Below are 13,468 nucleotides of genomic sequence, written 5' to 3' on the forward strand. Positions count from 1 at the left end.
GCTCTTAACGGGGTGTGGCAGGGTAGCGAGCGGCTGTGGCTGGGTCTAGGAGACGTATAGAGAGACACACACACATAGAGATCCGATACATACATGTACCAACCGATACCCATCCACATCAACTAGCTGCAGAGAAGAGGTTCAAAAGCTACAAGTTACTCGATGTGTACATCACTGAGGAACTGGAATGGTTGCTTCACACTGACAGAGTGGTGAAGAAGGTGCAACTGGGCCTCTTCAAACTCAGAAGGCTGAATAAATTTGTCTTGGTCCCTAAGACTCTCACAAACGTCTAAAGATGCACAAACGAGAGCATTCTATCAGGCTGTATCACCCGGTGTCACAGGAAGGCCAAGAAGATCATCAAGGCCCTCAGCCGCCCGAGCCATGGCCTGTTCACCCTGCTACCATCTAGAAGGCAGAGAGAGAACAGGTGCATCAAAACTGGGACAGAGAGACTGATAAAGAGCTTCTATCTCCAGGTCATGATCAGACTATTATATAGTCATCACTAGCCGACCTCTGCCCAGTACCGTGTCCTGAACCTTAGACACTGTCACTTGCCGGCTAACCTAATATAGCCAGGCATAAAAGAAAGGCCTGAAACTAGATTCTGTTCTTGATAATAATTTTTAAAAAGGAGTGTCGCCTTTTTAACGTCCAAAAGCAGAAGTTGAGTCCCAGGCTCTCTCTCCATTTCCCCTGAAAACAGGAACTTCCGGCAACTCTGCTAAGACTACTAGTCGGCGACAACCCTGTATTCTACCCTGCACCTTAGAGACTACTGCTCTATGTACATACTCAGTGAACACTGGTCACTTTAATAATGTTTACATACTGTTTTACCCACTTTATACAGTGCCTTGCAAAATTCATCCCTGTGACGTTTTTCCTATTTTGTTGCTTTACAACCTGTAATTTAAATGGATGTTTATTTGGATTTCATCTAATCGACATCCACAAAATAGTAGACATTTGTGAAGTGGAATGAAAAATATAACTTGTTTAAAAAAAATGTAATGATAAAAAACTGAAAAGTGGTGCATGCATTGCTATGATGCCCCTAAATAAGATCTGGTGCAACCAATTACCTTCAGAAGTCACGTTAGTCAGTTAAATAAAGTCCACCTGTGTGCAATCTAAGTGTGACATGATCTGTCACATGATCTCAGTATATATACACAGGTTCTGAAACGTCCCAGAGTCTGCAACACCACAAAGCAAGGGACACCACCAAGCAAGCAGCACCATGAAGACCAAGGATCTCTCCAAACAGGTCAGGGACAAAGTTGTGGAGAAGTACAGATCAGGGTTGGGTTACTAAAAAATATCCAAAACTTTGGACATCCCACGGAGCACCATCAAATCCATTATTAAAAATTGAAAGAATATGGCACCACAGCAAACCTGCCAAGAGAGGGCCGCCCACCAAAACTCACGGATCAGGCAAGGAGGGCATTAATCAGAGAGGTAACAAAGAGACCAAAGATAACCACGGAGCTGCAAAGCTCCACAGCAGAGATTGGAGTATCTGTCCATGGGACCACTTTAAGCCGTGCACTCCACAGAGCTGGGCTTTACGGAAGAAAAAACGCTATGTCTGGCACAAACCCAACACCTCTCATCACCCCGAGAGCACCATCCCACTGTGAAGCACGGTGGTGGCAGCATCATGCTGTGGGGGTGTTTTTCATCGGCAGGGACTGGGAAACTGGTCAGAATTGAAGGAATGGCGCTAAATACAGGTAAATTCTTGAGGGAAACCTGTTTCAATCTTCCAGAGATTTGAGACTGGGACGGAGGTTCACCTTCCAGCAGGACAATGACCCTAAGCATACTGCAAAAGCAACACTTGAGTGGTTTAAGGGGAAACATTCAATTGTCTTGGAATAGCCTAGTCAAAGCCCAGACCTCAATCCAATTGAGAATCTGTGGTATGACTGAAAGATTGCTGTACACCATCGGAACCCATCCAACTTGAAGGAGCCGGAGCAGCTTTGCCTTGAAGAATGGGCAAAAATCATAGTGGCTGGATGTGCCAAACTTATAGAGACATACCCCAAGAGACTTGCAGCTGTAGTTGCTGCAAAAGGTGGCTCTACATTGACTATTGATTTGGGGGTTGAATAGTTATGCACGCTCAAGAAAAAATATTTTGCATCTTCAAAGTGGTAGGCATGTTGTGTAAATCAAATGATACAAACCCCCCAAAAATCTATTTCAATTCCAGGTTGTAAGGCAACAAAATAGGGAAAATGCCAACGGGGATGAGTACTTTCACTGTCTATACACATCATTCACATACATACAATATGTGAACCCACGAGTGTGTGTGTGTGTGTGTGTGTGTGTGTGTGTGTGTGTGTGTGTGTGTGTGTGTGTGTGTGTGTGTGTGTGTGTGTGTGTACAGTACAATTGGTCAAGACAGAGGTCACCACTGACAGATGCGACACTCCCACCAGAGACCACTGTTACTGCAGCCTCCCATCATTCAGGAAACAGATGGAGACAGAGAGAGACTGAGTAACATCATAAGAATTAAACACTGCTTTTACAGTGTAAGTTCATAGTTATGAATATGATTAATCATGAGAGCAAGTAGAACTATGACTAATCATTGAGAGCAAGTATTCATTGATATTGAATTGCAAACAAGCATAGCTTCTGGCTAAAGTGTTTGCATTCTTTGCACTGTAACAGATTTGTTTGCGTGATGAGTAAGCTTACCTGAAACCTGAAGACATACATTAGCTCCCAATACTAATGCCTAGACTTTAGCTCAGTAGGCTAAATCTATATTGTGTTGCACAGACGACCCAGAATACAATTCAGTCAGTTCGGCCTACATACAGTAGTCTTGCCATGTAGTCATGGTTAATTCCTCACAAGCCTGGTTAAAGAAAGGTTAAATAAAAGACTTGCGTAACTTTATTTTCAGTTGTGGATTGTCATGGAAACGGGTATGTGTAGGAAAGTAAGCATGCCACTGATCAAAGGCCTTATCACACACATCTGTTAACTGCTTCCGTTCAGGGGTAAGGCTCGGTGGTTAAAGGGAAGTTTGGGGAACTTTTTTTATGTGGTTTCAATGGTAGTTGGTTGAAATGCAATGGGTTGGATTATATAAGATGATTCTGAAGTTAACTGGTATTTACCTATTATTTATTACTAGATATACAGTATATCAATGGGTACTTCGTCATACTTATTAAAATCATTTATCTACATTGAAGAGTTTGTTTCCATAATGCTATATCCACACATTTGTCACATTTGAGTTTTTTCATCAGAAACGATTGCCTATGGGTACCTTCATGAGTATGTCAAATATTACTGTTCTCAGATTTTTTATTCATAGATTTTAAATGTGTATGACAATGCTATATGTCCATTGTTTAGCTGGAATGGTATGTTTGTATCTCGTATATTTTACTCTGGTATGTGGTTGTCTCACCAAGTTATCTTACAGTTTTGTTTAATCGCTTTGGTACTATTTTCACAAGTATGTGGTAGAATTTCACAACTCTTTGTACAAATCTCAAAATAGATCATCAAAAAGGCTGTACATCACAAAGTAACCTTTTCAAATCAAATCATGTTGTATTTGTCAAATGCGCCGAATACAACAGCCACCTTACAGTGAAATGCTTACTTACAAGCCCTTAACCAACAATGCAGTTTTAAGAAAATCCCTAAAAATGTAAGAGCTAAGAATTACAAATAACTAAAGCGCAGCAGTAAATACTAATAGTGGGGCTATATACAGGGGGTACCTGCTTGGGGGGGGGGGGGGGGGGGGGGTCAATGCAAATAGCCTGGGTAGCCATTTGATTAGCTGTTCAGGAGTCAGGAGTCTTATGGCTTGGGGGTAGAAGCTGTTTAGAAGCATCTTGGACCTAGACTTGGCGCTCCCGTACCACGTGCCATGCGGTAGCAGAGAGAACATTCTATGACTAGGGCATGACTAGGGCTGGAGTCTTTGACAATTTTTAGGGCCTGGTATAGAGGAAGGAAGCTTGGCACTGGTGATGTACTGGGCTGTACGTACTATCCTCTGTGCCTTGCGGTCAGAGGTCGAGCAGTTGCCATACCAGGCAGTGATGCAACCCGTCAGGACGCTCTCGATGTGTAGCTGTAAAACCTTTTGAGGATCTGAGGACCCATGCCAAATCTTTTCAGTCTCCTGAGGGGGAATAGGTTATGTCATGCCCTCTTCACTACTGTCTTGGTGTGCTTGGACCATGCTAGTTTGTTGGTGATGTGAACGCCAAGGAACTTGAAGCTCCTCCTTACAGGCTGTCTCATCGTTGTCAGTGATAAGGCCCACTGTACCACTGTTGTGTCATCAGCAAACTTAATGATGGTGTTGGAGTCATTTGGCGGTGTTGTAGTTGTTCACCAAACCTAATCAGTGTTTCATCTACAAATACCTTTCATAAAGTAATTGCCTTACAGTGCAATACTCACAATACTTCCCATTTGTTTAAATATACTTGATGATCACTTAATCCAACTGTGCTTAATGTTAATCACTTAACTGCTTGGTAAACCAATAGATTTTAAACTGGTTGGTCTACTATATATGGATTTTGAGAACTACAGAAATAGAATGTGTGTTTGTAAAGTATAAACATCTAAATGACATGTATGATACATGATAACCATACAAAATGACTACTTGTTATTGCTAATTGATTTCACATAGTGGTAAGCACAATTGGTCACCATATAAAAGATGGTATGTGAACACTTGCAATTTCTTTCAACATGGTGCAGGATACACAGCAAGAATCAAAGAGCTCCTATACAAGGGCCCGTCAGAGAGGTGGGCATGGGCCCCATCAAAGAGGTCAAAGAGGCGGGCATGGGCTCCGTCAGAGGTCAAAGAGGTGGGCATAGGCTCCGTCAAAGAGGTGGACATCAGAGAGAGGGAGGCAGATGGCAGGCAACTGTTGTGTCTAAGGAAGTCCCGCCCATCGTCGTTGACCATGTGGCAAAAAGAGGCCTTACCATGGCAGAGGCTGCCTGATTAGTTGACCCCAGTCTGAAAATATCAACTGTCTTCGATCATGAGAACATTTCATCAAGAAAACCGTTAAGTCTGTAGGACATGCACTATGCTTTGCCATTACATTCACAGTAAATTACGTGTTATAGATTCTTACAGTATGCTCTATTGACAGTATACTGCCCTCTACCCTCAGAATTGTCAGAAGACCCTGTGGTGGTAGCTGTGGCCGTGTTTTTAGGGGGTGATGGTGCTTGATGCTGCTGTGAACCATAACAAGTGTATCTTTATTGGTGAAGCGGGCTTCAACCTGGGTGGAACCACATTGGCCAACGGGTGACCATCCAAGTGCCTAGACAATGTGGGGGAAAAATCTCCATGTGACTAGCTATTTCTAAAGACGGTGTGGTAGGACGTAAGCCATTACTTGGATCCTACATCGATGCATATCTCATTGTGGTTCTCAGTAAAATTGAGCAGGCCTGTCAAGGTGAAGGGGTCACAGACACTATATGACCAAAAGTATGGACACCAGCTCATTGAACATCTCATTCCAATATCATGGGTATTAATATGGAGTTGGTCCCCCCTTGGCTGCAATAACAGCCTCCACTCTTCTGGGAAGGCTTTCGTCTAGATGTTGGAACACTGCTGCGGGGACTTGCTTCCATACAGCCACAAGAGCATTAGTGAGGTTGGGCAATTAGGACTGGCTCGCAGTCGTTGTTCCAATTCATCCCAAAGGTGTTTGATGGAGTTGATGTAGTGTTCTCCTGGCATCCACCAAACCCAGATTTGTCCATCGGACTGCCAGATGGAGAAGAGTGATTCATCACTCCAGAGTACGCATTTCCACTCGTCCAGAGTCCAATGGCGGTGAGCTTTACACCATTCCAGCCAGTGTTCTTAGGCTTTTGTGCGGTTGCTCAGCCATGGAAACACACTTCATGAAGCTCCCGACGAACAGTATTTGTGCTGACGTTACTTGCAGAGGCAGTTTGGAACTGAGGACAGACTATTTTTACGTGCTACGCGCTTCAGCACTCGGTGGTCCCGTTCTGTGAGCTTGTGTAGCCTACCACTTCGAGGCTGAGCCGTTGTTGCTCCTAGACGTTTCCACTTTACAATAACAGCACTTACAGTCGACCAGGCAGCTCTAGCAGTGGCATCCTATGACAGTGCCATGTTTAAAGTCACTGAGCTCTTCAATAAGGCCATTCTACTGCCAATTTTTATGGAGATTGCATGACCGTGTGCTCAATTTTATACACCTGTCAGCAACAAGTGTGGCTGACCGAGCCTAATCCACAAATTTGAAGGGGTGTCCACATAATTTATATATCTAGTGTATGTCATTGTGTGACAATGTCAGGTTCCACATGCAGAGGTCTTTCAGACATGGTTTCGGGGGCCATCCCCGATTTGTGACCCTATACCTGCCCCCATTCTCTCCTTTCCTCAACCCTATTGAGGATTTTTTGGAGGTGGAAGGTGTACGATCACCATCTCCATAAGCATGCTATACCCTCCTTCTGGCCATGGATGAGGCATAAGATGACATCAATGCAGACCAATGTCAAGCTTGGATTCGTCATTCCCAAAGGTTTTTCCTGTGGTGCATGATCAATGAGGGCATTCACTGTGATGTGGATGAAGAAACACAAACAATGGACATTAGACCGGTGGAAATCTGTCCTTTGGTCTGATTAGTCCAAATTTGAGATTTTTGGTTCCAACAACCATGTCTTTGTGAGACGCAGAGTAGGTGACCGGATGATCTCTACATGTGTGTTTCCCACAGTGTAGCATGGAGGAGGAGGTGTGATGATGTGGGGGTGCTTTGCTGGTGACACTGTCAGTGATTTATTTAGGATTTAAGGCATACTTTACCATAATGGCTACCACAGCATTCTGCAGCGATACGCCATCCCATCTTATTTGCACTTAGTGGGACTATCATTTGTTTTTCAACAGGACAATGACTCAACACACCTCCAGGCTGTGTAAGGGCTATTTGACCAAGAAGGTGAGTGATGGAGTGCTACATCAGATGACCTGGCCTCCACAATCACCTGACCTCAACCCAATTGAGATGGTTTGGGATGAGTTGGACCACAGAGTGAAGGAAAAGCAGCCAACAAGTGCTCAGCCTATGTAGGAACTCCTTCTGGACTGTTGGACTCTTTCCAGGCGAATCTGGATGAGAAAATGCCAAGCGTGTGCAAAGCTGTCATCAAGGCAAAGGGTGGCTACTTTGAAGAATCTAAAATATTAAAAGTATTTTGATTTGTTTAACACTTTTTAATTTTTTTATTTAACTAGGCAAATCAGTTAAGAACAAATTATTATTTTCAATAACAATTTTCAATGACAGCCTAGGAGCAATGGGTTAACTGCCTTGTTCAGGGGCAGAACGACTCGATCCACCTTCAGGGGATTCGATCTTGCCACCTTTCAGCTATTATTCCAATGCTCTAACCACTACCTGCCGTTACTACCAGGGTTGGGTGTAAGATATTATAAAAAATCTGATAACTGTAATCCATTATGTTACCAGCAAAAATATTGTAATCAGATTCCAGATACTTTTGAAAAACTAGATGATTCCTTTGAGGATTGCTTCTAAATTCTTTGAGACTTCTTTGTTTACTCAATGACATTCAAATCAGCGTTGAAAAAAGGTGCACGTTTAAGTGTGTTCCACCTGAGCGAGTCTGACCCCAAGTCAGAGACCACTACGATGGCACACCAAATGTGTTTGATGGATCGAGGGAAAAGAGCAGGAATAGGCTTTTGTAGGCTACAGTCCAAGCTGTCTTCCAATGGTGCAACTGCTGTTGGCATCCAAAGATTATTATATTTGAATAAACGCTTGGATGTAAGGATGACAGCAGTGGTGTAGTCTACGTATTATTGATATCTACATAGAGCATTGATGTGAATCACATTGCTGCTCTCTCATTTGGCTATTTGTGCCTTACAGATTGTGGTTGTTGTGGATGTTATGGATGGTCAGTCCTTGCATCTATAGCTCTATCTATAAATCTGAGAGTGGTTACATTTCTCTAGGCCTATCCCTCAGCTTTTTACCAAAACAGAGAGGGGGTGGCCGTTTTGTTATTGTTTCATCTGTGGATTTGCCCTTTTAACAGCTGCATATGATCAAGATATCAAAGTGTCACCAACAAAAGGTAAACTATAGTCCAATAGCAAGTGCAGCATATGGCATTCATTTTTCACATGTAAATTCCAGTAGTACTCAAAGCATGTCATTCCATGAGCGCAGCATTTATTTTTCAATGCGAATCAATGAGCCCAATCAGTCCTCCATGACAACAAATCATAAACCACAGAGTAGGGCTGGCTAATAAGTTCTTAGTTTTATGGTCCTGCTCAGGTAAAACAATTTGGCTAATCTATACTTCCATATTTCCAAGTTCTATTCTTGAAGATCAAGGGGATTAACATTTATTGGAATGACTGGAATTTTAACAGACTTTTGGGTTTTTTAATGTAATATAATATAATTTAATTTAATCGTATTATTATATGTGGTTAGAAGCGATGGTTAGAAGAAGCCTACATAACCAACCCATAAAGTAAAATGTAACATCCACATACGGCCAGCTATGTAAACTTTAACATTGATTTATCCTGCAATAGATGTCGTTCAGTTGGTAACATACATTTTTGTCTTCTTCTAATGCCTCTTAAAGGGAATGTAATCTAAAAGTCAGATTACGTTACTGAGTTTGGGTAACACAAAAGTTACTGATTGCATTTTTGGATGTACAATGTAGAACATAGTAAAAATAAAGAAAAACCTTTGAATGAGTAGGTGTGTCCAAACTTTGATGGTGACTGTTGAAGTCAGAAGTTTACATACACTTAGGTTGGAGTCATTAAAACTTGTTTTTCAACCACTCCATACATTTCTTGTTAGCAAACTATAGTTTTGGCAAGTCAGTTAGGACATCTACTTTGTGCATGACACAAGTAATTTTTCAAACAATTGTTTACAGACAGATTATTTCACTTATAATTCACTGTATCACAATTCCAGTGGGTCAGAAGTTTACATACACTAAGTTGACTGTGCCTCTAAACAGCTTGGAAAATTCCAGAAAACTATGTCATAGCCTTAGAAGCTTCTGAAAGGCTAATTGACATAATTTGAGTCAATTGGAGGTATACCTGTGGATTTCTTTCAAGGCCTACCTTCAAACTCAGTGCCTCTTTGCTTGACATCATGGAAAAATAAAAATAAATCAGCCAAGACCTCAGAAAAAGAATTGCAGACCTCTACAAGTCTGGTTCATCCCTGGGAGCAATTTCCAAATGCCTAAAGGTACCACGTTCATCTGTACAAACAATATAAAGCAAGTATAAACACCATGGGACCACGCAGCCGTCATACCGCTCAGGAAGGAGATGTGTTCTGTCTCCTAGAGATGAACGTACTTTGGTGCGAAAAGTGAAAAATCAATCCCAGAACAACACCAAATGACCTTGTGAAGATGCCCGAGGAAACAGGTACAAAAGTATCTATATCCACAGCAAAACGAGTCCTATATCGACATAACCTGAAAGGCTGCTTAGCAAGGAAGAAGCCACTGCTCCAAAACCTTCATAAAAAAGCCAGACTACGGTTTGCAACTGCACATGGGGACAAAGATCGTACTTTTGATGAAACAAAAATAGAACTGTTTGGCCATAATGACCATCTTTATGTTTGAAGGAAAAAGGGGGAGGCTTGCAAGCCGAAGAACACCATCCCATCCATGAATTACGGGGGTGGCAGCATCATGTTGTGGGGGTGCTTTGCCTCAGGAGGGACTGGTGCACTTCACAAAATAGATGGCAGCATGAGGGAGAAAAATGAAATGGATATATTGAAGCAACATCTCAAGACATCAGAAGTTAAAGCTTGGTCGCAAATGGGTCTTCCAAATGGACAATGAACTCAAGCATACTTCCAAAGTTGTGGCAAAATGGCTTAAGGACAACAAAGTTAAGGTATTGGAGTGGCCACCACAAAGCCCTGACCTCAATCCTATAGAAAATTTGTGAGCAGAACTGAAAACGTGTGTGCGAGAAAAAAGTCCTACAACCTGACTCAGTTACACCAGCTCTGTCAGGAGGAATTGGACAAAATTCACCCAACTTATTGTGGGAAGCTTGTGGAAGGCTACCCAAAACGTTTGACCAAAGTTAAACAATTTAAAGGCAATGCTACCAAATAATAATTGAGTGTATGTAAACTTCTGACCAACAGGGAATGTGATGAGAGAAATAAAAGCTGAAATAAATCATTCTCTCTGCTATTATTCTGACATTTCACATTCTTAAAATAAAGTGGTGATCCTAACTGACCTAAATCAGGGAATTGTTACTCGGATTCAATCTCAGGAATTGTGAAAAACGGATATTAAATGTATTTGGCTAAGGTGTATGTAAACTTCTGACTTCAACTGTATTTGCATGAAAGATTGTAGCAGGATGTGTTCATTGATCGCACCTTCGATTACACATTGGATAGATTTCATGGAAATTATAGATTTGTGTGCCTAATGTGAAAACTGTTTAATCTACTGCATATTACTTTCAGCACTTGTAAGGGGGATTTGAAACACATATCTTGGATTGTTTGCTATTGGATTAACTGGTAGTTAAAATGACTCAATTGAAAGATATCATTATGTTGTGTTTTGGTGATTAAACCAATGTACTCATTATATTTCACAATAAACTTATATTTTGAATCAATGGCTGTTTGGTAAGAGATGGTTTCAATCAAAATGAATGGAAAGACTGGCTGTGTTACAAGTGTGACCAGTTTGGAGTATTGCACTTGTGAAAATGAACTACATACTTGTGAAAATAGTACCAAAGCGATCAAAAACTGTGTCTTTGAAATGACATCATTCAGTAATAGGCTAGATTTTAAACAAATACATGTCTGTCATTTACCAATCCCATGCCATGATTAGATAAAGAATAAACACAATAATCTCTTTCATAATTCATTTCAGAATATGTATATAGCGTTTTGGAATTAAATTCTTCAATTGGTAACTCTGCAAAACATTGTTGATACCATTTCCCATACAATCAAGCCATTTAAGTGTCCATGGTGACAGTTATTTAAGTAGTAGCCTCTCCTGACCTTTACAGTAATGTCTACTGTTAGGATGCAGAATAGTGAATCTGTCTGATGTATTTGTTCCTGGCTGTAAATACTGTTCCATTCTCACTGGGGTAATCTACTGTTGCCTGGCAGGCTGTGTTTCCACTGTGTGTCTTGGCCCCTTCTGTATGTCAGTGGGGGCTGCTGAGGGGAGGACGGCTCACAATAATGGCTGGAATGGAGTAAATGGAATGGTATCATAAACACATCAAAGACATGTTTTCCATGTGGTGTATATCCCTCCACTGACTCCATTCCAGCCACGATTTCAGCTCGACCTGTTGCTCTTCAGTCAAGAGACTTTTCTTTAAACAGCAAATGGTGCTTATCTTAAACCACGGTAACGGGGTTGTCATCCTGTGAGTGAAAGTTACTCTCTCTGCTCCTCTCAGAATACAGTACTGTTCAGTTGATAGAAGGTCAAAACCATATGGTTGTCATGACATATTGCTTTTGGTCCTTAATATGAAGTTATTAGCAAGTGAAGTGAAAACGTTGCACACAATACCCCATAATGTCAAAGTGAAACTATGTTTTTCAAAATATTTAAACATTTATTAAAAATAAAAGGCAAAAATGTATTGTGTCAATAAGTATTCAACCCCTTTGTTATAACAAGCCTAAATAAGTTCAGGAGTAAAAATGTGCTGAACAAGTCACATAATACGCTGTATGGACTCACTCTGTGTGTCATAATAGGGTTTAACACAATGTTTAAATGACTACTTCATCTATGTACCACACACATACAATTATCTGTAAGGTCCCTCATTTGAGCAGTGAATTTCAAACAGATTCAACCACAAAGACCAGGGAGGTTTTATAATGTCTCGCAAAGAAGGGACATCTATTGGTAGATGGTTAAAAATAGATATTTGCAAAAGATAAACAAGGAAATAGTAACACAATAAATTAACAATAACGAGTCTATACAAGGAGTATCGGTCCCAATTCAATGGTCAGGGTACGAGGTAGATGAGGTAATTGAGGTAATATGTACTTGAAGGAGGGGTAAATATGACTAGGCAATCCGTATAGATACAGTTTTTTACAATCACTTTGGCACTAACCCTCTAGACACAAAAGTCACAACCAATGAGCAAAATGCAAATTTTCAAAACTCTAACACTTTTTCCAATTGCTTGGATACAATACACATAAAGCTAAGATAATTTGTTCATTGAACTAAAATCACCTGTTAAAAATGAGACAATAACATCAAAGTATTGCAATTCAAAAATATAAACGTAACATGTTTCATGAGCTGAAATAAATGATCTCAGAAATGTTCCATAGGGATGGTGGCAGGTTACCACCAGGCGTAATGCCAGACGTACTGTGGAACATGAACCAATTGGACTACATTATCTATGGATGTAATATTTCATCATCATTCTTTATCAGATACTGTTTCTATGGTCCCATGTACCACTTTTCCAGACCAAGTTTTCAGATTTGACATTACTGTACACTCACCGGCCACTTTATTAAGTACACCTATCTAGTACTGGGTAGAACCCCCTTTTGCCTCCACAAAAGACTGAATTGTTCACGGTGTTGTACGTTAAGAGATGCCCTTCTGCACACCACTGTTTTACTCTCTACTCTATATACTCTATATATTGAGTTGCAGGCAGCCACATGATTCGCTGTTCGAATGTAACAGTTCTTGATGAGATAAATCAGGTCTGTAGAGCTGATGGCATGACCTATGTCATTGTGTGGGATAATGTCAGGTTCCACCATGCTCAAATGGTGCAAGCATGGTTTCAGGCCCATCTACAATTGACCACCCTGTGCTTATCCCATACTCTCCTTTCCTAAACCCGATTGAGGAATTTTTCTCCACATGGAGGTGGAAGGTATATGATAGGCGCCCTCACGAACAAGCCACCCTTCTTCAGGCCATGGATGATGCATGCAATGACATCACGGCAGACCAGTGTCAGGCCTGGATTCGCCATGCCCGAAGATTCTTCCCAAGATGTTTGGCTAGTGAAAACATCCATTGTGATGTGGATGAGAACCTGTGGCCAAATCCACAAGACAGGGTTGATGGAAATATAGAAGTGCAGTAATCAATCTTTTGTTTAGATTTTTACAGTAAGCCAGGTGAGGAACACTGCAGTGATGTTTTACAGTAAGCCAGGTGAGGAACACTGCAGTGATGTTTTACAGTAAGCCAGGTGAGGAACACTGCAGTGATGTTTTACAGTAAGCCAGGTGAGGAACACTGCAGTGATGTTTTACAGTAAGCCAGGTGAGGAACACTG

This window comes from Oncorhynchus clarkii, chromosome 1 (genome assembly GCF_045791955.1).
Source record: "Oncorhynchus clarkii lewisi isolate Uvic-CL-2024 chromosome 1, UVic_Ocla_1.0, whole genome shotgun sequence".
Lineage (NCBI taxonomy): Eukaryota > Metazoa > Chordata > Actinopteri > Salmoniformes > Salmonidae > Oncorhynchus > Oncorhynchus clarkii.